The following is a 26331-nucleotide window of genomic DNA, read 5'->3' as shown; positions in this document are numbered from 1 at the left end:
TTGTTAAATATTGAAATACACCTGAAAGCTAAAAGTACAACAGCCGATTTCCAGGACCCTTGATTCCTCTTTGCTGTCTCTCCGCACACTTCTCTGAGAGCTGGGGGCACTGAGCACTGCCCTGGCACTAACGCTGGTGGGTGGGTGCATTCAGATTGGTCTAACCAGCTGTAAAAGGTGACATATTATGTAAATATTATGCCTGGTTGTATCTTCTTCTAAGTTCCTTCACAGGTCCCTGTCTCAATCTCAAACAACATATTTAAACTTTCACTACAAAAATACCTTCTGATTCTTCACTCATAAGACAGGCATGAGTGCCCTCCCCTTCCCTTCCCTTGCTTTGCCTTGCCTTATGTCCTGTCATACGTGGGCCTTACTTTATTAAGACTGAGAATATCTATGTTATATTCTCCATATGCAATTAAAGGATAGTAATAGAAAACCATTATCTAGTAATTTCTGTGTGACATGCTATCTCATATCATGGGAATGATTGGAAAATTACCTATGATTACTTTTTTCCACTTCTTTTGGCTAAACAAGAAAAGGGAATTTTGTCTGACTGACTAGTTCTCCGGAATATGTTGTTCTCTAGCTGGCATTTGCAAATAGCTTGGTGAACTATTTATTACAGAGGTAACTATTCACATTTTTGAAATTTCACACAGAGCGTAATTGAGTGAACAAAATTCAGCAAACAGTAGAAAGATATTTCAGTTTTCGTGAAGTCCTTTACTTCCTATTCAAGCATGGCCTTTCTTTGATGGCAGTTGTATTCTGTACTCGGGTAATGACATTCTGGTGTGGTTTCTCCCTTCACTCTGTTTTTTCATCATTTCATCGCATTTTTTCTGCACTCTCAATAATACTACACAGCCTCTGGGGTCTCCTTCTCTCCCCAAGGACAACCCTCTGGACGCATTATTTAAAATTGTATGAACAATGCTATACAGAATAACAAGTTTCCACAAGCCAGTTTAAGAAATAAAATGTACAGATAGAGTCGTATGCTTCTGGATATCATTTGTGTACTCTGTGGATATCAATCCTCACACTCCCTTCTGCCACCAGTCTGAGCTTAATTATAACTGAATTGGTGGTTTATTATTTCCCTGAATTTCTGAAAGAAATAAATCACCACACATGCATATGTCACTAAACACCAGATAGCATGTTTTTATGTACCTTAAATGTATTTTAAATGCTACCATACTGTGCATACCATTCACCAGTTTGCATTTCCATTCATATTATGCCTTTTTTTTTTTTTTTTTTGAGAGAGAGAGAGAAGAGAGGCAGAGGGGGAGGAAGAGAATCTCCAGCGGACTTCCCATTGAGCATGGGGCCTGGCGTGGGGCTCCATCTCACAACCCTGAGATCATGACTTGAGCCGAAATCAAGAGGCAGAGGCTTAACCAACTGAGCCACCCAGGTGCCCTCATTCATATTATGTTTTAAGAGTGCCCATGTTCCTACATCTAGTTATAGGTCATTCATTTGCACAGCTATATTGTAGTACTTTACTCCATGAACTTCCCACAAGTTATCTATTGTGAAGTTGATGTTTAAGATTTCTCTGTGGTTTTTTTTTTTTTCAGTATTCTCCAATGGACACTTTTATACGTGTACACTTGTGAGTTTCAGGAAGGATTCCCTCAGTGATATATATGAGAATAATTGTCAAGTCACAGGCATCTACGCATATCTTCAATTTTACTACATATTGCCAAATTACCTACCAAATTGTTTTTAACAATTTATAATCTTACCAACTGACTTATTGCTCCAAATTCATGCCAAAAGCTGAAGCTTTTTTATATGAAGACATATAAAATCTTTTGAAACTACAGAGCTCTATTTCATTGTTGTGTAATAATTTGCATGTTGCTCATTGTCAGTATTGTTTGGGTTTCCTGTTCTACAAATGTTTCTTTGTATATTTGGTCACTTTTCTAGTGAGTATAGTCATTTTTTTTTTTTATGATTTGTTAAAAATATAACAAGGAATATATATTTATTTAATTTTTACACCTTCTCAGTGTGTGGCTTTTATGTACACTTATTTAAGGCAGATTTTGATAGAATTTTTTAAATATACTTTTCAACATTTAATGCTATTTATCTTAAGAGTTTTTACTCCTTTTTATTTGTTTCTTGTTTAGGAAATCTTCTATTTTGAGGATATAAAGCTATTTTTCTCTATTTTCTTCTGAAAATTACACAATTTTTCATTTGACATTGAATCCACCTGAATAGATTTTTGTGTAGGAGTAAAGACACTGTTTTATTTGCTTTCAAGAAAATAACAACTTAATTCAGTTGACATCATTTGTTGATGCTTCTGCCCGTGAACTTCACTGTCACCTCTCTCCTTGTGGTCCAAACTGGACTTGTGGCTCTCTTGATCTGCTACACAGTTGTGATTGTGAACATTATTCTTCTGAGTTATAGCCATATTAGCTCGATAGAGTCCAGTAACTTCTAAGAAAACAAGTGCTGGCAGTAAAACAGTTTATTCTTCATGTGGCCAAACCATATCATCAAGGCAGATATTGAAACCTGTCCCTCAGGCAGTAGAATATGGTGAAAAACAGATCCTCAAGGCAGATTGCCAGGATTTGTGCCCTAACTCTTCCATTTACTACCTGTGTGATTATGATGCCACTCTTCAAAATGTGTATGTGCATCCTTTGGGGGTATATGAAGACCCTTGAGGAGGTAAAAGGTTATAGATAGTTCAAAGGAATGGATTTCTATAACCTGAAACTACATGTGTATATACTTTCCCCAAATTGATCTGACTGTGAAGGTACCTTGTTTGACTGAGGTTTGGTTTTCTTTTCCTACCTACATTTTCACAATCACCTTTCCATCATTTTACCAAAGAAAGGCATATCTCCCACTCATCCTAAATCTTAGTATCTTCTACTGTTTATGGGTAAAATCCCGGGACAATTAACAGAGAGACAATTCAAAATGTTTTTGTGAGTGATTCTAACAACTGTGTAGCAAGTACTTTTGCAAAACATGTACTAAACGTTTTGTATATGTCAATTGAAAAATTTGCTTTGACCATAATTGAAAGATGACTTGATCCAGTAGTCAGTTAAATACTAAACATAACTTTTGATGATAGATCAGTCTGAGATACGTAATGTATGATTTAGTGAGGAGTCTGCCTCCTAGTTAAAAACCTATGTGTGATCATTTCAGGCCTGACAACAAGCAGTTACAAAGGTTTTACAGAACAGGCCTCATGGGGAACCCTCCCCTCCCTCTGCACCACACCTGATGCACAGCTGCTGCGTCGCAGTTTATGGAGAGTTGCAGCCAAGGACTCAGGCCCGCTGATGGGTCATGCCCTTGGCATATTTGCATTCCCAGCCCCAGCGCCTTCCTTCCTAGGTGGCTTTATCTGAGGCCTTGGGCAGAGGTCATCTTCAAGCTTATCCAAATAATACAAAATCTTTGTCTGTTACACAGATAACCGGTATGAGTTACAAAATCATATTAAGGACATAGGGAAAAAAATTAGACATGAAACGTCTCACGCATCTTTTAAAAACTTCTAAGAGCAAATGTCCAAACTCACTCTTTAGAAGATTAATCCCCTCAGGGCTTATCCTTAAATACACTGAGTTCTTAGTCAAGTTCTTAGTCCACTACAGAAATAATGGATATAACATAGATGGAATATTCTACGTCAATCAAGATCCTGGTAGGAAATAGATGGTGTATTCAAGTGAGTGACTGAAGAGAATTTAAGGCAGGGACTCTGTACAAAGATGTAGCCAAGATTAAGGGAGCAAAAAAAAAATGATGAAGCACGAAGACAGAGGGAAAGCTTTTGACAACCACAGACTTCACCAGATCCCAGTGAAAGAACCATATGTGTAATACAGGGGCTGCTTTTCAGCCCATGGTTTTAGGCAGAGAAACACACATGAGCTCAAACTGAGGTTGGCAGTGAGAGAAATAGGAAAATAAATGGCCTGAGTCTCTTCCCTTCTTCCTTTGCGGTACCTTATTGGCCAAACCAAACTGGAGCCAGAGGATAGTGGATTCTGGTGATGCAGTCTGGTAAAAATCACACTCTCATGGTTATTTTTTCTATTATTACTACCTGTTTTTGGAAATTCAAATCTGCATATCAGTAGAATAGTAATACTGCATTTATCCATAGACCTCTGAAGAACTGGAATTTTGACCCTATGGTTGTCCATAATTAAAGATAGGTTATATTTTTGACCTATGAATTAAATAGATTCTCAAACCAAAGTCAAGAGATTTTACTTACATGTATTATTCTTTGCTAATTATATAAAATTCTATGATTCCAGGTATCTTCTTGTTCTTATTTGGAGAAAAATTATTCCACAGTTGGTGTTGCCTCAAGATAATGCCACCTAGGAGAAGCAGTTAGGTTTAAACACTCCAAACTCAAGTTAAGCCTAAAGTGTTACGTTAATAAGAACCTGCAACTCAAAGATAAATTTAAAAGTTTTAATAAGTATAAGAAGGTTAAAAAAACATAATATTAATATTTCATGTTGAGAAAAGATCTCTACATACTTGATATTTTATGTTCTTATAATCTGAGGGAGAATTCAGCTTGTTGGAGTGACAGCATTATAACCATAAATATAAAACTTTGAATAAATAATCGAATAACTGATTGATCTATCTTTAAGATTTTAAATCTTACTAAGCACACACTTAGTATTGAAATATCCCAGAGAAGTATTTATTGGCTATATTTTCAAATTTTTCTATAGTTATAAGAATTATACAGTACTGAGAGAAATTTATGATGTTTCTAGGTAATTGCATGTATTAAAAAAGAAATTTATTTATATCTGACATATAAAATATTTTAAGGTAATATATTGATTACTTTGTACACTGGTTGGAACTTCTTTTTTCAATAGCTCCTTGAAAGTGATTGTAGGGGCACCAGGGTGGCTTAGTTGGTTAAGTGCCCAATTCTTGATCTCAGCTCGGTTTTTGACCTCAGGGTCATGAGTTTAAGCCCCATGCTGGGCTCTGTGCTGGGCATGGAGCCTACTTAAAAAAAAAAAAAAAGTGATTGTAGAAGGTGGTAGAATTTTTTAAATATATTAAAGTTTTCTAGCTACATTTTAAAAAAGCAGAACTGGGGATCACTGGATTCTTACAGTGTGGTGGTAGCTTTAACCTAGAAAGGAAATGGTTACCCTAGAGCATCCACAGTGGACTGTGGAAGAAACTTGAAGAACTCTATGATACCCATAACAAATAACTTTAGGAAATGTAGCATGGACAAGAGAACCATTACTCTAATTTCCAATGTTGGAATATCATTTCATCTTATTTCTCAATATGTTCCTTTGTCTTGCATACCTCCCGAGTGATGATTAACAATTTCAACCTCTGGACCAGATAGCCTAGAGAATACCTAGGTATAAACATATGGATTGCATAATGATAAAGGAAGCAAAATGATGGAAAAATAGCCCCTATAATAAGACAACACTACTGTGAAAAAGAAGAAAAAGAAAAAAAGTTGAATAAAATGATAGATCCTTAATATAATACTGCAAATGCCACATGGCCCTCTTCAAATATGTTATCAGCATTCCTTACAGTCTTTTTGAAGTTTACACTTTTGATCATGTTACTTCTAAGTAACATGAAGTTTCTGCTCCCATCTAAATGTCAAAAGGCTCCTCTCTCCTGATGACCACAAGACAATTTTTGGAAGAGACCTGAAGTTTTACTAGCATGTAAAATAAAACTTGTAGTTTTGGTGTGTTGAAGAATTGCATGGTCAGGATCTTTCTTTCCTGTGTTGAGAAAGTCTTATTTTTAAATTTGAGTCTTAGTTTCTTCAGTACTACATTTTAAGAGTGGACATGATCAAGTTCTATCTGAAGGAAACCGTCCATGCCAAAAAGAAGGGCTTAACTAAATTGCCAATACCCAAACTAACTGACCTCATTAAACCCAGTTTACTCAAGCTCTTTAAAGAAGAAATACCTTTTTCTCCTGGAGGGGAGAACTGGCTCCAAGCAATTCTGACAGCCAATGTTGTCAAAGAATAGAGAGCTTTTACCTGTCTGCATGCGGGAATTCCCATTTTCATCTCTACTGTCCCTGCTGCCCTCAGCCTCATCTGCTGTCTTGGAAATCACCCTCTGCTGCCTTCCGCTGGGCCAACAAGCCCCGTCCTAGCTGCTGGGGGCCCCTTGTCGAGGCTAGGCCTTCCTCAGTGCTATTTCATCCATCAATTCTCCATCCAGTTCCTGTTTCTGAGAAATGTATCACAACTTATTGGCCCCTGGTTGCTTTCTTCCTGTTTGCCTAATTGTTTGGGACTTATTCCCTCTGTTCTTCATGTATTATTGTTTGAATGGTCTTGGGAAAATAAAATGGTGGCTCAGTCAACCCTCTGACTATTAAATTTTATTTGAATGCCACCTTTTCTCAGGCATTGCACTAAGCACTTTTCTTATGTTTCTCTCTCTTTTTTTTTTTTTTTTCCTCAGACCGATCTTTCAAGGTGAGGAGTATTTTCTTTTTACCTAGGCATTTTACCATCAATGAGGTAGAGCTACCTGTTTGAGGTTCCCCAGGAGTAACTATGGGAACTGGGTTTTTAGTCAATTTTCTTAATTCAAAATCTTATTTACTTATTTATTTATTTATTTTAGGAGGGAGGAGCAAAGAGATAGGGAGAGAGAGAATATTAAGCAGCTCCACGCCCAGCACAGAGCCCCATGCAGGGCTCGATCTCACAACCTTGAGATGATGACCTGAGCTGAAATCAAGAGTCAGGCAATTAATCGACTGAGCCAACCAGGCACCCCTCATCTTCTTTTAGGCTGACTTCTTTTTATTTTCAAACGGAGAAAAACTTTCTGCAATTTTGAAATTTTGATGCAACTTTGATGTAGCTTTTTTCTACATTATCATCATGATTGAAAACCAGAACAAAGATGTATTCATTTATACAACAGATTATTGAATATCTATAAGGTATGACCCTGATTAGTATTAGTTAGCACCTATTCTATTCTGTATAGTCAATCCTCCCTGCCAGAGTGAATTTGCTCTTGTCCCCAGCAAACAAGCTGGAGAGAAGGTAGCAGAATGGATAGTCCAAGGTTCTCCCAAAATAATACTAAATTGCTAAAAAAAAAAAGTTTCTAAGAGTTGTACAAATTAAACAAAAAAAATGTCACTGATAAAGTTGTAGTGCAGGGGTGCCTCGTCTCTCTGTCAAATAAATAAATAAAATCTAAAAAAAAAAAAGTTTGCAGTGCTGATGTCAGAATTCTCAAAGTTCACCATAAAGATCTTTCTTTTTTGTAATTGAAATACAAGCTTAGTCATTATAGTAGCAGTAGTAATATTTTCTTCTGCTGCCTTTTTAAACTTTATGCAGTTGACGAAGGTTTTATTCTGTTGCTTATTGAAAATTCACAAAACCTTATGATTTGTCCTCTTACTTTTAGGCAATAAATATTCCTATGGTCATTTTATTTCAAATAGCTCAAAGTTACTATCCAAAATTCTAAACAAAAATAGTAATTGATCTACAAGGACCTTACAATTCTAAAATCAATATGAAAGGGAAATTTAACTTAGTATTTCTAAACATTAGTCACTGATATTCTTTCTTTCAAAATGTGGTAAACAGAACAAAAAACTAGAAGATACTTAATCTTAATATATCCCTAAAGAAAGAGTGTATTTATTAATATCTCTATTAGAGAAGAACTTCCAGAAACATTAGGATCCCCAGACCACTAAACTATCCCACATATTTTATTATAATAAAACTAAACAGCTCCTTTCCCAGAAGTTCCCAGGAGATAGATTCTTAGATTTTTTCCTACTTCATAAGTATAAAACAGAATAAGTATACTTCATAAGATGACCAGTTTGGATTATCACAGTGCATAAACACTGACAGTGGTAGAATCCAGTTGAGTTGTTGTGAGATAGGTAGGTAGATAGATAGATAGAGATATGTGTGTGTGAGTTTCCAAAATAAAATAAACAGAATCTGATTCATTAAATTCTTAAATTTATGACTAAAATTAGTGCTTATGTATGCACGATAACTTCAGAACCACTACTAAGGGTCTAAGCCCTCCAAGATACCTTCATTAGTTTTTTGCTGATACCTGGGATTCTGGCATTGGTGACATATTCATTTGACTAGGCAGTTAAAAATGGCAGTGAAATATATTTTAAGCCATTTTAGTAGAGTGTTAAAATATGTTAGAGTACATTTTGCTTGTGATAGACAGCAATAATGAGAAAACAAGTCAGTAGGTGGAACGGAAGAGGACCCTGATAATAGGTCAGAGAGAAGAGCGTGCAAAATGTGAGAATGTGAAATGAATGTTAATAGATGACAGATTTTTATCTATGAAACAGTTTTCCCCAGAATCAATTCTTTTTGGGGCAGTGAGTGAAATGGTGACACTTTGAAATCCATGAATTGACAAGTACTGTCAAGTGTATTATTACTGCAAGTCTAATATCTGAGGATATTCACCCCTAGGCATCAACTAATCTTTGCTTAAATGTACCATAGTCAATTCTGCCAGTATGCAAAAGAGAATGAAGAAACACAGGAAATGGTCTCACTAAATTAAACCGAATTGTCATCTACACTTAGCCTCTGCCATGGCATCATGATTCACATTGTCATGGCAACTAATATTTGAAAGGGAGAAAGGATCAAAACAGATATTCTTCTTTGGTTTGATTAACTGAGAGACAGTCTAGAGAAAGAAAAGGTGGATTTTGATATAGCTTTTATAGTTATCTTCAGTTTTAATTATTTATTTTCTAAGAGATTAACATTTTAATGAAGTAAATACTGCTTTCATCTACCTACGAACGACCTAAGAATTATTTTTCTTTTAATGAATATTTGCTATATGGTAACCATTTGCCCAGAATATATGCTAGGCTTTGGAGATACAAAGACAAGATAAAAATCAGACATATTTCCTGACCTCAAGAAAATCACTATTTAATGTGGACAACAGTTATACTGACTGTGTAGGCAATTATAATGCAATGCATATGTGATAGTGTACAGACAAATATCGAAGAAACTGAAGTAGGGAGAATAATTCTGCTTGAGAAATCAGACAAAATCTCAAAGAAGAGCTGAGATTTGAGCTGGAATTTTAAGAATAAACTGGGGAAATAACTTATCCATGCATCTGGTATGATCAGGAACTCTGCTAGTGCTGATCATAGAATTGGGCAATATAATTATTTTCTGAAGGAAGCAAATTGTACACACTACCATTTCTACAACATAGAATATGTTGCATAAGTCTTGGTTTAGGAAGAATAGCAAATTAGGCGGAAATAGTAAAATATAAACTCTTAGGTTTTCCTTTATGGACCCACTCACCAGTCTATTCAATATTTACCGAAAGATGCTTTATAAAATGTCAGGTTGAAAATAATTCTCATTACTGAATACCACTAGAACATAAATATAGGGTGGCAACCAAGTCTGATAACTTAGGTAGATATATACATAATAAAAGTTTTATTGATATTTTATTGCAAAACATGATAAAATGATTTTATCTTTGTTTTCAGACTTTATGGCCATGCTACAGAATGGTAAAAAGAGATCATTCAAATAAGGAACACACTAGGTTGGGTCTGCTCCCTTGGCAAGAAGATATTGAGGATAGGACAGTATAAGAATTTAAGGATTTAATTAATATTGTCAAAAGCATTCTCTTTGATCAAGTTGTGTATACTTCAGAAATTGTTTCAGATTCAAATGCCTCCAAGTACAACTTGAAAAACCAATCAGCAGAGGAAAGCAAGAAAGAATAATCGGAAATGTGCTCTTAAGAATACCATATAACAAAAAACCTGAATGGCACATAAATTCTTTAGTTTCAGAGCACTAAAGAATCTGAAGACATGCACCAGTATATAAAAATAGCTCACATTTCTATATACTTTACAAATTAATTTGATACCTCTTTTTATATTTATTTCTCTCAACAGTCTCATGTTGTAAGAATAGACAGGAAATTTTATGTTTATTGTGTAAATGAGAAGACAAGAGTTATTGCAGGTAGGTGGTTTGTGTTGTTAATGAGAAGCCCAGAAACACATAGTGTTGACAAGGCACATAGTCTTTCTATCGGCATAAGTAAATTAAATAGAGAAGTCTGTATCATCAGGTTCTCAAATTTAAAAATTAGCCATTGAGTTTTCATTTCCACTATAGCCAGACTTCAGAATTAATTACCTTGAACCAAAAGAGAGGATCCTATTTATACAATCATGTCTTCAAATTTTTCCCCATCTTGAAGAAATTAGAAGTATCTGAGCTCTTTAAAACCAAACCAAATAAAACTATTCCATCTGAATAACTATGTGCAAAACACTGTGTGTACTATGGTAATAAATTCCAGAAAAAAAAATAAAACCAACATAGACTTTTAGAGAAAAGATATACACGAATGTAATAAGTAATGTGAGCCAACCAATGATAAAATCTAATGAATGGTTTGGTCATTATAGGGGTTGCTTTCAGCAGCTGTAGTCAACCAAGGATTCATAAATGTTAGAGAATTTGGGTTGCACCTACACTATTGGATATGTGAGACAAATGTGAAACAGAGAGTTGGTACAGGCAAATTTATGATCGAGGAGTAAATGTTTTTTGTCTACTGTGGAATGTTTATGAGGTTAGAAAAATTAGGTCATGCTGAGATTGTGGGCAGATTTGAGGGGAACAACTTTAGCTGATATTTGTAGATGGGGAATGGTAATCTAGTTTCTTCCATTGGAAGGATAGGAGATAAGACAATGCTTGCAAAAATCCACATTAAAAAGCCTACATACTGGGCTGACAGGCGACATGGAAAAGGAAGACCAGATGCCAGAGACTTTGGTAAAGCCAAAAAATAAGAATGCCGTCAAAGAGAGTTTCTGGGATCTCAAGACTTTGTTTCGAAGAGAACTACTTGAAAGGACTCTTCCTTCGAGCGCATCTCCTCTAAAGGTCTTTTTTTGGAATATAGAAAGAACTCTGGAAAGCAAAGAGAGATGATTGCAAATCAGGTGTTTCCCCACAGGTTTCTTCATGATCAATTGGTCTTTTGAAAAGGAGACTTCCCTACATGCAAACCTTTATAACTGGGGGGAAAAAAAGAAAAAAAAAAAAAAAGGCCACTAAGACTTCAGGATATTATACAGCAGGTTAGTAAGAACTGATAGACTGCTTTCACTCCAGCATTTCAAAATGATTCTTTTTTCTATTCAGTGATCCCTCTCAAGGTCTTCCAGAATTTTTTTTTCTCATTGCTGTTCTTTTATATATATATATATATATATATATATTTTTTTTTTTTTTTCTGGCAGGATAAACAACCTTTTAGTTAGGAAACATTACACGCTTCCTCTGCATTAAGCATATGTCTTACTTCTCCATGCCCGTGGGGATTTCTGGAGTTGCTTTTCTCACTAAGTACAATACAATGTTATATGCGTTTCCTTCCCTTCTGCCTTCTTCAATTGAAAGTCATGCAGTGATTATTCGTTTTTTGAAAAATTTCCTTCAACATAGGTACCCTCCCATCCCTCACACCCACACAAATCACATTTTCATCTTGGTTGTTAAAGTTCCTTGCCAGTTGCTTGATGAGTTCTGATGATAGTGCAAAAACTGTTGTTTGGCATATTGTTTCTTTTTGACGCACATAAGCAAAGTTTATTAGGATGCTCAGAGCGCATAGAATTTGTTGTTAAGACTGATAAATTTCAGAAGTCAGTGTAGTGAGATGGTTGTACTTGATTTAATTCTAAAAGATACATGAAGAGACGCTTTCTCAGTTTTATTGTGCTGAACCACCTCTTTCCATGCCTCCAATTTTACGCTATATGCAGGCCTTGCTAAATTTCATAGACACCACAAAAAAACTGTGGAAATTTTCTTTAAATATAACACTTCAATAATTACTTCAAGTACAGTACACACGTCATCATATTCATTTGCCATTTTCATGGTGGCTTGTCCTTTCTACATGTTATTATTCATTTATGATAGCTATTATAGGCCTTTCAGATTCTATCTTGCTCTCCTGAGGAATATTTATGGCTATTACAGGGCTCTTATGAGAAGACCCAAAGATAGTTATTGCAGAAACCCTGTGAAACGCTACATTAGTACAGGGATTGGCTGGCTGTAAAAGATCTCAAGTTGTTTCAGAGTCCCCCTTGATGAAGATAAAGAGGCAGGTCCCTCCTGGTGATGCTTCCTTTTCACCCAAGAGAAACAAGTTATTTTTGACATGGAGGTTAGAACACATAAATTAACACAGTTCTGCAAATAAGAGCTGTTTTGAAAAGGTCACCAGGAGGAAAGCAAGAAAGGATTTAGGATGTATTTGCAAACAGATTTGTGAATGTAGTTCATAACTCTATTGCAGAAATTTCTCACAGAATGTACTAATGGGAAGATGTGAGTGGCATGAAAAGGAAATGGAAGTGTCGTAGGCAGCATAACGTAAAGATTTCATCTCTTACCTTATTTAGCGCTGTCAAAGGACTTAGAAGGTAAGCTCTTCGAGGGAAGGGCACCAGAATGCTTCATTCACCATGTATCCTAAGCAGCTAGAATAGTGTCTGGCACATAATAGTCACTTAGTCAGCATTCGATGAATGAATACATGAACTTCCACCACATCTGCTAAAGGTGTTCATTAAGTTATCATTATTCTTCCATGGACAGTATTTTTTTTTTTTTTTGACTAAGAAAGTTGATTCGCCATAATAGAATGGCATAAAGTCCACGGTAAAAAGCTAATCAGTCAAAATGCCTTCTGATTTCTTAATTTGCCGCATGTTCTTCTATTTCAAAATGCTATTAATTTTTTTGAAAGTGATATATACTTTCCATTGCTTTCTCTAAAGCCCTGTAACTGATCCTCAGACCTAAACATTAAGAAATTAATTTAACTTTAGATTATTGCCAAGTTATTGATGTTAAACATAATGTTTCACATTTTACCAAACAACTCCAATCTTGCTCAAAGGAAAGCAGAAGGGACAAGAGGAAACAATTTTCACTTAAGTGAAGAATAGTTTTGCCTGAGGTTTTCTCATTTACCACTTTTTTTTTGAGCAATTAAAAGGTGAGATAGAGTTGGATCTGGAGATTTGCTTAATTCTTATGTATAATTTGATGTCAAAGTGTAACAAGTATCACGTGATTGCCCAATATATCAACTGTATTCCCTATTTTAACTTTATTAAAAACATCTCATAAATTATTCACAGGGGCACTAAAAGGAAAGCAAAAAACGATTGTAGATTTTGAAAAAAGATGGATTTTTGCTTGAAAGCCAGCCCAGCTAGCAACGAGTTGTATAACTTTATGCTCTTAACTTTTCTAGCTTATTTTCCTCATGCAATAAGCAGAAATTTAAAACAATCCCTGTAATTCATAAAGTTATTGTGATAAATATTATGGACACAAAGGAAGATGATAACATTTAGATTTTGTTCTAAAGTGGTTAAAAATATTGTCGATTCATAGATATCGCTTTTGTTTTTAAAGATTTTATTTATTTATTTGGCAGAGAGAGACAGCGAGAGATGGAACACAAGCAGGGATGTGGGAGAGAGAGAAGCAGCTTCCCATGGAGCAGGGAGCCCGATGTGGGGCTTGATTCCAGGACCCTGGGATCATGACCTGAGCCAAAGGCAGACGCCTAACAACTGAGCCACCCAGGCGCCCTGATATTTAACGCTTTTGACAGGAACATTTGGCAGATCCCTACAGCAACAGCTGTGGTCTGTGAGCAAGCGAAGGGGAGTAAGTCAGGAGATGTGACTGGGCGACTCATTCTAGTCCTCTGCTTATTGGTCTTGGTACCCTAAACATGTCACTTATTTTGGTTAAACTCCAAACTCTTTTTTTTTTTAAGATAGTATTCATTCATTTGAGAGAGAGAGAGAGAGAGCACATACGGCAGGGAGGGGCAGAGGGAGAAGGAGAAGCAGACTCCCTGCTGAACATGGAGCCTGACAGGGAGCTTGATCCCAGGACGCTGGGATCATGACCTGAGCTGAAGGCAGACTCTTAACCCACTGAGCCACCCAGGCGCCCCTCCAACCTCTTACTTTACAAAATATTGATACTAGTCCACCTTACCAAAATCTTAATAGCATTAAATACTACATTTTAAAGACGTTTGAACATCATGTAATTTCTATACACATATAAAGCATTGTTACAGCCAGTCAACCACTACATCCTTCATCCTTCTGCATAATGGAACATTTCCTTGTGACATTAAAAACTGAAAGTTTCACCTTGCATTATTTCTTATATCCTTCTATATTTCTGACTGTTTCTTGTTTTCCCAGTATTTTAGCCATCTGATGACTGACACATTACAACGTCTTCCATACCTATGAGGAAACACACAGAACTGGCTCTTCAGCGGATTTTAAAGAATTGTGGATTTTAGAGAACAAAGCAAAAATCCAAAATAGACCAGGAAATGTATTTTCTGGGTGATGATGCTATCTACCCAATGTATCACTTTCTCCTCTATCATGTTTCTATGAGTGTCTAGTCTCCTATTTGATTATTGTTAGACTATCAACCAAGAAGAATGACACCTAGGCGCAAGAATATAGGGACTTCTTAATGTGGTTGGGATAGTTGAGTGTTCGTTTTCTCCTATCTGCGGTTTGTGGATAATATAAGACACAGTAAACACTCTGGATTTCATTTTAGCTCAGCACAAAGCTCTTTAATGGACCATGCTTGTTCTGGTGATATGCTCATTGCCCAGGTATCCAACAGCTTGTGTCAGTCATCTTCATTGTAATAGCTACCTGTAAATGCAGCTCCCTGCAAGATGAAATGACCTGGGACCAATTAATTGAAAATGAAAAAAAAAATTTAGTAAATGCCGTTGGGAGCGATTAACAAAACTAGTTCTGCATCAATTGCAGATGGCCAGAGATACCGCTTGCCAAATGGAGTTGGCTACATACAAAGGAGAACATATTGTTCAAGCAGCAGGACTTGTGAAGGATGTAGAAATTCCAGCAAAATGGGCATGAACAGAAGCAACATTACCTAGATTCAACAAATGGGAAGTATTCTCTTATTGCTTAGGTGTTGTTGGTTCAACTAAGATATATTTTATGAGGACGGGTACATTAAACATCAAAGGTGATTTCCTAAAGTCATTTATAGCGCCACACATATCTTGTGGCTACTAATCACCCTGGGAAGTTACTCACTTGGGGCTTAGAGTTCAATTTTCTCTGTATGTTTTAATTCAGTAAGAATTATCCTAATTATAGTCACATGACTAAAATCTTCATTCACTAGGTTGTCTCATCACAAACTGCCATGCTTTGTCAATAATAAGCCTTGCTTAATCAAAGACAAATTCAGAGTCCACGCCTGAGAGAGCTTTTTCCATCTTCTCTGATTTGAAGGGTCTAAATCAATCAATCTCTAGCCTTCCTATTAAGTTATGGATTTAAGAAGTATAGAAATTCTTTCAATGGGAATACCTTCCAGTGGTTCTGTAAAACATGCCCTTTTACCTGGCTCTACAAACATGTCTTTATCTAAGTAGTGCTCCAGTGATCACATTGAATCTGTACCTCAATGTTCAGTTTAGGCTTATCTTATAGGTTATCTATAAGAAGAGTGGACTAGGTTGCAGGTAAATTTTTGAATAGCAAATAAAAACATTATACACTACTGTTCATTTGCTTTTACAACTTAGAACCTGACTATAATCTCCCAAGGCTAATTACTAATTAGATCTCAGGCACAAGTTCTACTGTTCATCACAGTTGCCAAATAGCTTCTATTACTCAGTGATCATATCATTTCAAGCCAGTGCCTCCTAATAAAATCAACTCCAATATTTTTTATAATAATTGTTACTGAGCTAGCCAGTACTGGATTGGAACAAGATTGGAAAATGGCATGGGAGTTTCATTTCTCAGTTTGTCTGAGTTATATTTTTCTGAAATACACAAATGATATCAACAGACAACTTATACCATTGCAAAATGATTTCTGGGATAATTAATCTAAAGTAGTAGTGCTTAACGCTTTCAACATGATGCCGGGACATTCACCAGTTTGGTTGAGGGTGGCAATCAGAAAGACTTTAGGGCCCACTGAAAATTGTCATTCATGACCCCTTTTTCAGCATGGTACTGCAAGCATCCCTCTAAAATCTTATTTAATGACACACGCATACTAGACTATCAGCACAAAGGAATTTGAGTTCCAAACCAAGGGGAGTCAATACGATTCTCTCCAGACCCAGAAAGAAATGCTTCCATTCTCCTTGAAAAGAATCTGCCTTTGATGGCCTTACATGAAAGAAAAGATGCACCTAAATCTTGTGCTAACTCAAAGAACATCACAACATATTCATGTAAAAAAAAAATTAAAGTTTATTATCTGTAACTAGGTTTAATATCTCTTTTAAGCTGCTATTCTACTAAGTTGGTGGGAAAATTAATCTCAAACATTTTCAGTGTTTTCCACCCCATCAAGCTTGTGTCATGTTTATAGGGCACTAAATTTCTTCAAAGGACTTGGGGAAAAACTCATAGTCTTTGGTCATCTGTCCAGGGATATTTCTAGAGACATCTCTCACCCTCTTAATTCTAATATTTGTTTCTCCGGTACCCTTGGGGTACAAGAATCTTTGAGAGAGTGAGAAGATGTTTCTAATAGCTATGCTGTCACGGGTTCCTTTACTCTGATTATCTCACAGATTTCCGTGTGGTTTTATTGCCTCTAAGCACATGGAAGAAATGGAGACAGATCTCTCTCTTTTGGTCTTTTTTCTTTTCTACCAGGACCAGGAGATTGCCTTCTAATCTTTTTTGGGAGATTAAGAATTGGGTTGATGCACAATTTTTCCTAATGCTTCTGGGCAAGACATTTTTTCATCACATGCAAACTGTATTCCAGCTCTGGAATAGAATATTATTTTACCTTGACATGTTAATGGCAATGGGATAATAGCAAGACCCTGGATCTTACAGCAAAGAATTATAGATCCGTGCCTACATATTCAAAAACAATAGGCTCCTTATAACATTGATGCTAATGTGCAGGGCATATATGGCTACATAGTCTGCCTTAAAAATCGTTTCTTCTCAGGTCCAAGTCAGAGGGCATAACAGGAAACAACCTTCAAACACCTAAGCATCAAGTTCAATTTAAAGCTTTTACAAATCCTCAGAGGCCACCTTGAAGACAACTATGATCTAAAATCACCACAACTTTCTAGATGGGTTCAAAATATGAAAATATATTGGACACTATGTATTGAAGCTGTAAAGATATCTTGGGAAGTCAGAATCCCTCCAGCAAGTGCATTTTTAGAAATAGATGCAGTGCTACCTGGTAACTCTTATGAGATTTCAGACAGTCTTTACAGGACAAAAGAGATGGAACTTAACAAAAGCATTTCTGAAACAGAAGGAAACAAGTTTTGGCCATAAAGAACTGAAAGTAATTTTTTTGGCTCACTATTCTAAAATTAATCTGTACTCGACTGTGAAAAAGTCCACATCAATTTATGGAAGGAATGGATGAAGTGGCAATGAGATTATTTCCCTGGGAAACAGAAGAGAATAAAAATATCTACATATATTTACCAAAAAAAAAAAAAAATGTACCCAACTTTTGCTATTACAGTTGCCAGTGATAGAAATATCTGTTCAGATATTCTGGAAGTACACCCCTTGTTTAAGGCATATGAATAATTTTCAATTGATTTTATAAATAACCTGATGTAGTTCAAAAACAGAAGTTACTTTTTTTTAGTTAGTGGTGAATTTGCAGTCACTTGATATTATGTCCCTTTTAAATAAAATATGCTGAAACCGTGTGTTTGAAAACACATGGAAGGATTTTGTGAACACTATTTGATGTATAGTTTATGATAGACAAAATAGCACATGTCATGTAACAAACATATCATGTGCCCAGTATGTTGCCAGACAGAAAAATGCAGGCATGAATAAACCATGGACTATGCTTTCAAGAAGCTTGCAACAGAGTGGGGAACGAAGTCAAAAGAAAAAGACAAGCCTGTATTCCTGTTGAAATATGGGTGAAAACTCAGAACAACTAACTCATCACTGGAAAATAAAATTAAAATTTCACACTGGAAACGGCATTAGAGATGTATCGTGAAGGATGAATACTAGCTCTTTAGGTGAACCAGTAATGAAAAGGAAAGCTAGATTGACGGAAAAGAATATGAAAAGGCAAATGTGTGAAAACAAAAGGCATGGGCGCCTGGGTGGCTCAGTCGTTAAGCGTCTGCCTTCGGCTCAGGTCATGATCCCGGGGTCCTGGGATCGAGTCCCACATCGGGCTCCCTGCTCGGCGGGAGGCCTGCCTCTCCCTCTCCCACTCCCCCTGCTTGTGTTCCCTCTCTCACTGTGTCTCTCTCTGTCAAATAAATAAATCTTTAAAAAAAAAAAAAGAAAACAAAAGGCATGATGGCGTCTGTGGAAACTTCTTTGGATTGTATTACTGTCCACGCAGATTAAGAAAGAGTCAGGTATTGGGTGGAATAGGGAAATAGAAATCAAATCTTTCCACTGAACCAAATGATTTTCACTCCGTTTAAGATATAGTTGCAGTGCACTCATGAATATGGTAATAGCAATTGTATAGTAATAGTAATAATAATGATAATCTCAGCCATGCCTTCAGTAAATGGTTACTAAGCGTTCGCTATTAGAATCCTCATAACCATCCTTCATTTGGAGCTAAGGAAACCTTGGCTCAAAGACGTTAAGTAATGTGCTCAGTTGCTAGTAGTTAAGTTGTAGAGAAAACGTTTAAACCTAAGTCCTGTTTGCAGTTTTTTTGCTGAGCTGAGTGTAAGCAAATGAATTATTTGGTCTTGCTGATTTTCTTTAACTGTAAATTGGCAATTCCAGTAAAATCTAAAGCCCAGGGTGATCAAATAAGAGAATGTGAAAGTAAGTTTTGTAAATACGGATGTCTGGACTCACTACCACTGAGACAAAGAAAGGATATTCTAGGGAGTCAAGCTCTTTTAAATATTAAAGATGGTGCGATTAGGTAAATTAGGCCAGACTAACTTTGTATTCCTAGAACAGTTTACTCATGGCAGAGACAGTGTTTTTCAAGGATATATTTTCTAGAATACAATTTCTACACATTATGAATAGGTTTAATTGTGGGAAAAGGGTTACACATTTAGAAAATACTGAACTAAACACATTTAAACTTTTTTTTTTTTCAATTTTAGGATTTCTCAGGGCCTTCAATATATATTCAGTGAATCTCTAAGGGCTAGTAGAGTCTGAAGGATTTACCAAATTTATTCAAGCTCAGAAAATTATTTTTTTGGAAATTCTTAGGGGACTAGGATTTTCTGGAATACATTTTGGAAATCCTGATTAAGAGACATGATGTTAACCTTGGGGTCTACATATTAACATTAGCGTAGAAATAAATTTTAAAAATAATTACTATAATGCTTCGGTAATACTTGAATTCATATTACTTCACAGTCACCTAGAAATATTAATTAAGAAATGAGCAGAAGTATCAGTAAAATGGGACTTTTAATATGTCACATTAAGTGCTATGTCAATCTCTGATTATCAAGTGTTACAAGTTCAGAGTACTGGCCTTTCAAACATTGTCTCCCACGCCTGCCTCCCGGCATTTTTCTCTCACATTCATTCATTTCTCTCACATTCCCCCCTGCCCCGAGCTTCCTTTGCAGCTGGAATTCAGTTCAGTTCTGGCTAATTAGATATTATGTGATGTTGGCTCAGGGATGTTTTGTTGAAGATTTTTTTCCTCGCGGAAGGAGAGAGGCACGTGAGATGAATGCTCTTATCACACAACCTTTGCTCTTTTTTCCTGTCTTTGAACACAGTGTGCTAGGACGTGATGATTTGGCCAAAGCAGTCAGTTTGCAGTCACGAAAATGAAAGAAGACACGCTGGGAATTCAGAGTAGAAGGTCAGGAAAAAGCCTGGGTCCTTGATGACATCGTTGAGCTATCAAAAACTCAGGACAGCTTACCTTTGACTTCTCGTTACTGACAATCACTTGCTATATGATTTAAACCACCATTAATTTCAGTCTCCTCTTTATTTGTAGTCCAATGCCTCCTATTTGGATGAAGGACATTTTATAGATGGGCTCCTCTATGTATGCTCCAGAGAGTTTGGGATGATGGAGTATTGCTTAACCACATATCCCCAACAACAAACATTTATGTCCCATATGCCATCTTCTCTTTCTTGTCTGTCTTCTAACTTTATGTCACACATGATATAAGTGTGATGTGTGTGGAAAAGTTATTTTAGAACAGTGAGATGAAAAACAGTTTTTTTCTCTATCTACCCTCATCACAAAAAAGTGTTTGGGTTTTTTTTTTTTTTATAAAGATTTTTTTATTTATTTATACATGAGAGGCAGAGACAGAGAGAGAGAGAGAGAGGCAGAGGGAGAAGCAGGCTTCCCGCTGAGCAGGGAGCCCGATGCGGGACTCGATCCCAGGACCCCGGGATCATGACCTGAGCCGAAGGCAGACGCTTAACCATCTGAGCCACCCAGGTGCCCTGTTTGGGTTTTTTTTAACGTTTTTCTGCTACTGGGAAGATGAAGTCGACATACCTTTTCCTACTTCGCCTGCGAAGTAGCATTAAAAGTCACAGATATTGTTTATAATACGAACAAAAGAAGTCTCTGGAAGTTGGAGAGAAGTAAGCACATCGGCTCAATTCCTTGGGATATGAGGTATGGCATGTTGATGAGTTTTTCGGGTTTTTCGTTTGCTTTATCCCCAGCATAGAGGTGAAGAAGCAGGGAGCATGGAATAAAAAAGAACCTAACTCTGTGCTGTCCACAAGAAACTTCAAATACAATGTTATAGGCAGGTGGAAAGTAACCAATATTTACTAAAATATTTTTCTAGGTAATTTTAATGCTGCTCATTATTAACTTTAAGAAATAACTATTTGTTGGCTCTGGCAGACATTATCAAAAGTATAGTTGGCCACAATTAAATAACCTTACGTAGAAAGGACTTTGGTCAGTTGTCTGGGCTTAACCAGTGTGGTTATCATCCTGACAGGAGTACCAGGAAGACTCTCAAAATCAAGCATTATACAGAAGCGTTATTAAGCCTTTTTAAAATGACATGATGGTAATATACAAGTGCAATATATTCCAAATTTTCTTTCTCCCTTCAACTTTTATATTCAAATGTATATGCATTCTTCCACAAGGCTTATAGTAGGTAGTAGATTGCTGGTAAGAGTCATGCTAGTATTATAAATAAAGTTTCATTAAAAAAAAAGAAATCCTGATCTACCACAGTGTTCTCAAAGATTGTATACACAACAGAAGAAAAGTGGGAATTGTTGGAACTTTAATAATATCTAATCCAATGCCTGATAGTTAATAATTTATGACTGTAAATGTAAATTGAAGGGAACACTTAGATTCTATGTAGTGGGCCTTCTACTTACAACCCTAAATCAAACCCTAAAATAGTGCATCAGGCCTTGAGAAGAGGGGAATTGTCGGACACAATAGGGACCTTTAGTTCTGCCATTATTCTAGACATACGAATTGGAAAACTAGAATAAGGGGCCTCACCAGATCCAATAGGCTCTAACGTGCCTATGGCTGATTCAGGGTGAGCAAGGGAGAGTTTCCTGGATTCCTTCTTTTTTTTTTTAATATTTCAAGTTTTTATTTAAATTCTAGTTAATTAACATATGGTGTAATATTAGTTTCAGGAGTAGTAGTGATTCATCACTTACATATAATACCCAGGGCTCATCACCACAGGTGCCCTCAATACCAATCATCCATTTAGCCTCTTCCCCATCCACCTCCCCTCCAACAACCCTCAGGTTGTTCTCTGTAGTTAAGAGTCTCTTATGGTTTGCTTCTCTCTCTGTCTCTTTTTTTTTTCCTCCTTCTCTTCCCCTATGTTGATCTGTTTTGTTTCTTAAATTCCAATATGAGTAAAATCATATGGTATTTGTCTTTCTCTGACTCACTTATTTCACTTAACATAATACACTCTAACTCTAGTGCAAATGACAGATTTCAGTTTTTTGATGGCTGAGTAATATTTCATTATATATGTATATTACATATATATATATATATATATAAAATATATATACCACCTCTTCTCTAGCCATTCATCAGCCGAGGGACATTTGGGCTCTTTCCATAATTTGGTTATTGCTTAATGCTGCTATAAACATAGGGGTGCGAATAAATAAATAAATAAACAAACATTGGGGTGCATGTGCCCCTTCAAGTCAGTATTTTTGTATCCTTCGGATTCCTGTTTTTCATGTATATCTGTCTTTATCATTAATGCCCTGTAACACTATAAATATATTTTACTTTGAAATATTAAAATAGGTGTTCCTCTTTCTTTTGGGATAAATTTGGAAGATTGCAGAAATGACCCTTATAGGGAAAGAGGTGTTAAAACAACAACGAGGAGGGCACGTTCTGCATGGAGCACTGGGTGTTATGAACAAACAATGAATCATGGAACACTGCACCAAAAACTAATGATGTAATGTATGGTGATTAACATAACAATAAAAAAATTAAAAACAACAACAACAACAACAACCTCTCCTTAATACTTTTTTTTTTTTGGTCACTTGCAGGTTTTGTTTGTTTTGTTTTATTAAGACTTAATGTTTTTAGAGCAGTGCTAAATTCACAACAAGGATCACCTAGGTGGCTCAGTCGGTTAAGTGTCTGCCTTCAGCTCAGGTCATGATACCAGGGTCCTCCCTGTTCAGCGGGGAGTCTGCTTCTCCCTCTCTCTCTGCCTGCCCCTCCCCCTGCTCATTCTCTCTCTCTCAAATAAATAAAATCTTTAAAAATAAATAAATAAATTCACAACAAAATTGAGGAAAAGATACAGAGATTTCTTGTATACTCCCTGCCCCCATACATATAACCTCCCCCATTACAAATACCCCTACAGAGTGGTACTTTTGTTTCAACTGATGAACCTACATTGACACATCATAGTCACCTACGGTCCATAGTCTACATTGCAGTTCACTCTTGGTATTGTACGTTCTGTTTGAAAAAAATGTTTACTGACATGCAACCATCAAAGTGGTATCATGAAGGGTATTGTCACTATCCTAAAAATCCTCTGTGTTTTGCCTACTCACCTTTCCCTATCCCAAACATTTATCTTTTTACTGTCCCCATAGTTTTACATTCTTCAGAATGTTGTATAGCTAGAATCATATACTATGCAGTGTTTTTTAGACTGGCTCTTTTCACTTAAAAATAGAAATTTAAAGTTCCTCTATGTCTTTTCATGGCTTGATAGTTATTTGCTTATTATTATTATTTTTTAAGTGGGAATACTATTCCACTGTCTAGATGAACCACATTAATTTGTCCATTATCCACTGAAGGGCATCATGCTTGCTTCCAAGTTTTGGCAGTAGTGAATAAACTTGCTATAAGCATCTGTGCACAGAATTTTGTGTGCATGTAAGTTTTCAGTTCCTTTGGTAAATACCAAGGAGTGCTACTACTGGGTTGTTTGCAGAGACCCCTAAACAGTCTTCCAAAGTGGCTGTACCATTTTGCATTCCCACCAGTAATAAATGAAAGTTCTTGTTGCTCCACATCCTTGTCAGCGTTTGGTGTTGTCAGTGCTCCAGGTTTTGGTGTATAGTTGTCTCTCATTACTGTTTTCATTTTCATTTCCCTAATGACATATAATGTGGAGCATCTTTTCATATGCTTATTGCTATGTGTATATATTCTTTGGCGATGTATCTGTTTAAGATCTTTGGCCTGTTTTTTAATTAGGTTGTTTTTTTAATCTTGTTTTCTTTGTATATTTTGGATAACAGCCCTTTATCAGATATGTCTTTTGCAAATGTATTTTCCCAGTCTGTGACTTGAGTTCTCATTCTCTTGACATTGTCTTTCACAGAGAAGATTTAATTTTAATGAAGTCCAGTTTATCAGTTATTTCTTTTATAGATGATGCCTCTGATGTATCTAAAAAGTCATTGCTATACTCAAAATCATTTAGGTTTTGCCATATTATGTTCTAGTACTTTTATAGCTTTGCATTTTATATTTATATCTGTGATCCACTTTGAAATTTTGTGAAGGGTGTAAAATCTGTGTCTAGATTCATTTTTCTGTATGTGGATTTCCAGTTTTTCCAGTACTATTTGTCAAAAAAATTATCCTTGCCCCCCCATTCTATTTTCTTTGTTACTTTGTCAAACTCCAGTTGACCATATATGTATGGATCTATTTCTGAGCTCTCTATTCTATTCCATTGATCTATTTTTTTTTTTGCCAATACCACACTGTCTTGGGTACTGTAGCTTTATAGTATGTCTTGAGGTCAGGACTTCAGTCCTCCAAGTTTGTTCTCTTTCCATACTGTGTTGGCTATTACAGATCTTTTGCTTAGCCACATAAACTGTAGAATCAGTTTGTCATATCGACAAAATAATCTGCTGGGATTTTGATTGCACTGAATCTATAGATCAGGGTGGAAAGAATTGACACCTTAATAATATTGAATCTTCCTGGGAAGAATGAAGGGGGGGAAATCGGAGGGAGAGACAAACCATGAGAGACTATGGACTCTGAGAAACAAACTGAGGGTTCTAGAGGGGAGGGGAGTGGGGAGATGGGTTAGCCTGGTGATGGGTATTAAAGAGAGCACGTACTGAATGGAGCACTGTGTGTTATAGGCAAACAATGATTCATGGAACACTACATCAAAAACTAATGATGTGATGTATGGTGATTAACATAATAATAAAAAATATTGACTCTTCCTATCTATGAATAGGGATTATCATTCCATTTATTTTGTTCTTTTTTATTTCATTCATCAGCGTTTTGTCATTTTCCTCGTATATATCTTGTACATATTTGGTTAGATTTATCTAAATATTTCATTTTGGGGTACTAAGGTACATGGCATTGCACACTGTGTGTTTTATTTCAAATTCCACTTGTTCATTGTTGGCATCTAGGAAAGAAATTAACTTTTATATGTTAACCTTGTATCCTGCAACCCTTCTATAAAATCTTATTAATTCCAGGATTTTTTTTTCATCAGTTCTTTTGCATTTTCCGCATAGATGATCATGAAGAAAGACGGTTTTATGTTTTTCTTCTCAATCTGTGTAACTTTCATTTCCTTTTTCTTGCCTTCTTGCATTAGCAACAACTTCTAGTAGAATGTTGAAAAGCAGTGGTGAGAGGGGACATTTTTGCCTTCTACCTGATCTTAGTGGTAAAGCTTTGAGTGTCTCCCCTTTAAGTGTGATATTAGGTAGGTTTTTTTGTATATAATCTTTATCAGGTAGAGGAAGTTCCCCTCTATTCCTAGTTTACTAAGAGTTATCATCAATAGATGTTAGATTTTGTCAAATATTTTTTCTGCATCTATTGATATGATCACGTCCTTACTAATTTTCTGCCTGCTTTATCTGTGCATTTCTGGGAGAGAGGTGGTGAAGTCTCCAATGAAGATCGTGAATTCAGCTATTTCTCTTCACAAGTCTATTAGTATTTGACTTGCGAAGTTTTGACACTCTATTGTTAGGAGTGTAACCATTAAGGATTTTTATGTCTTTTTGGGTGATTGACTGCTTTATCACTATATAATGTTATTCTTTATTCCAGATAACTTTTCTTGCTTTGAACCCTTCTCTGAAATTAATGTATCAACTTCAACTTTCTTTTGATTAGTGCTAACATGGTATATTTTTTCTATTCATTTACTTTTAATCTATATGAGTTTTATATTCAAGTGAGTTTCTTGTAGACAACATATACTTAGATTGTGTTTTCTGATTCCTTCTGAGAATCCCTGCCTTTTAGTTGGTGTATTTAGACCATAGAAGTTCTAAGTGATTACTGATATAATTGGATTAGTTGAATTGATATCTATCATTTGTATTACTGCTTTCTTTTTGTTGCCTTTGTTTTTTGTTCCAATTTTTGTCTTCCACTTTTTTCTACCTTTTGTGGCTTTAATTGAACATTTTATGGAATTTCATTTTCTTTCCTTTTTTAGAATATCAATTATACTTAAATTTTTTATTTAATTTTTCTAGTGGTTGCCTTAGAGTTTGCAATTTACATTTAAAGCTAATCCAAATCCTCTTTCAAACAGCATTATACCACTTCACAGATAGTGTGATTACGTACGATAACGTAATTATCGTATT

This window comes from Callorhinus ursinus, unplaced genomic scaffold, assembly GCF_003265705.2.
Source record: "Callorhinus ursinus isolate GAN/ISIS: 27379988/994484 unplaced genomic scaffold, GSC_fseal_2.0 scaffold7, whole genome shotgun sequence".
NCBI classification, from domain to species: domain Eukaryota; kingdom Metazoa; phylum Chordata; class Mammalia; order Carnivora; family Otariidae; genus Callorhinus; species Callorhinus ursinus.
Note: the sequence above shows the minus strand (reverse complement) of the source record.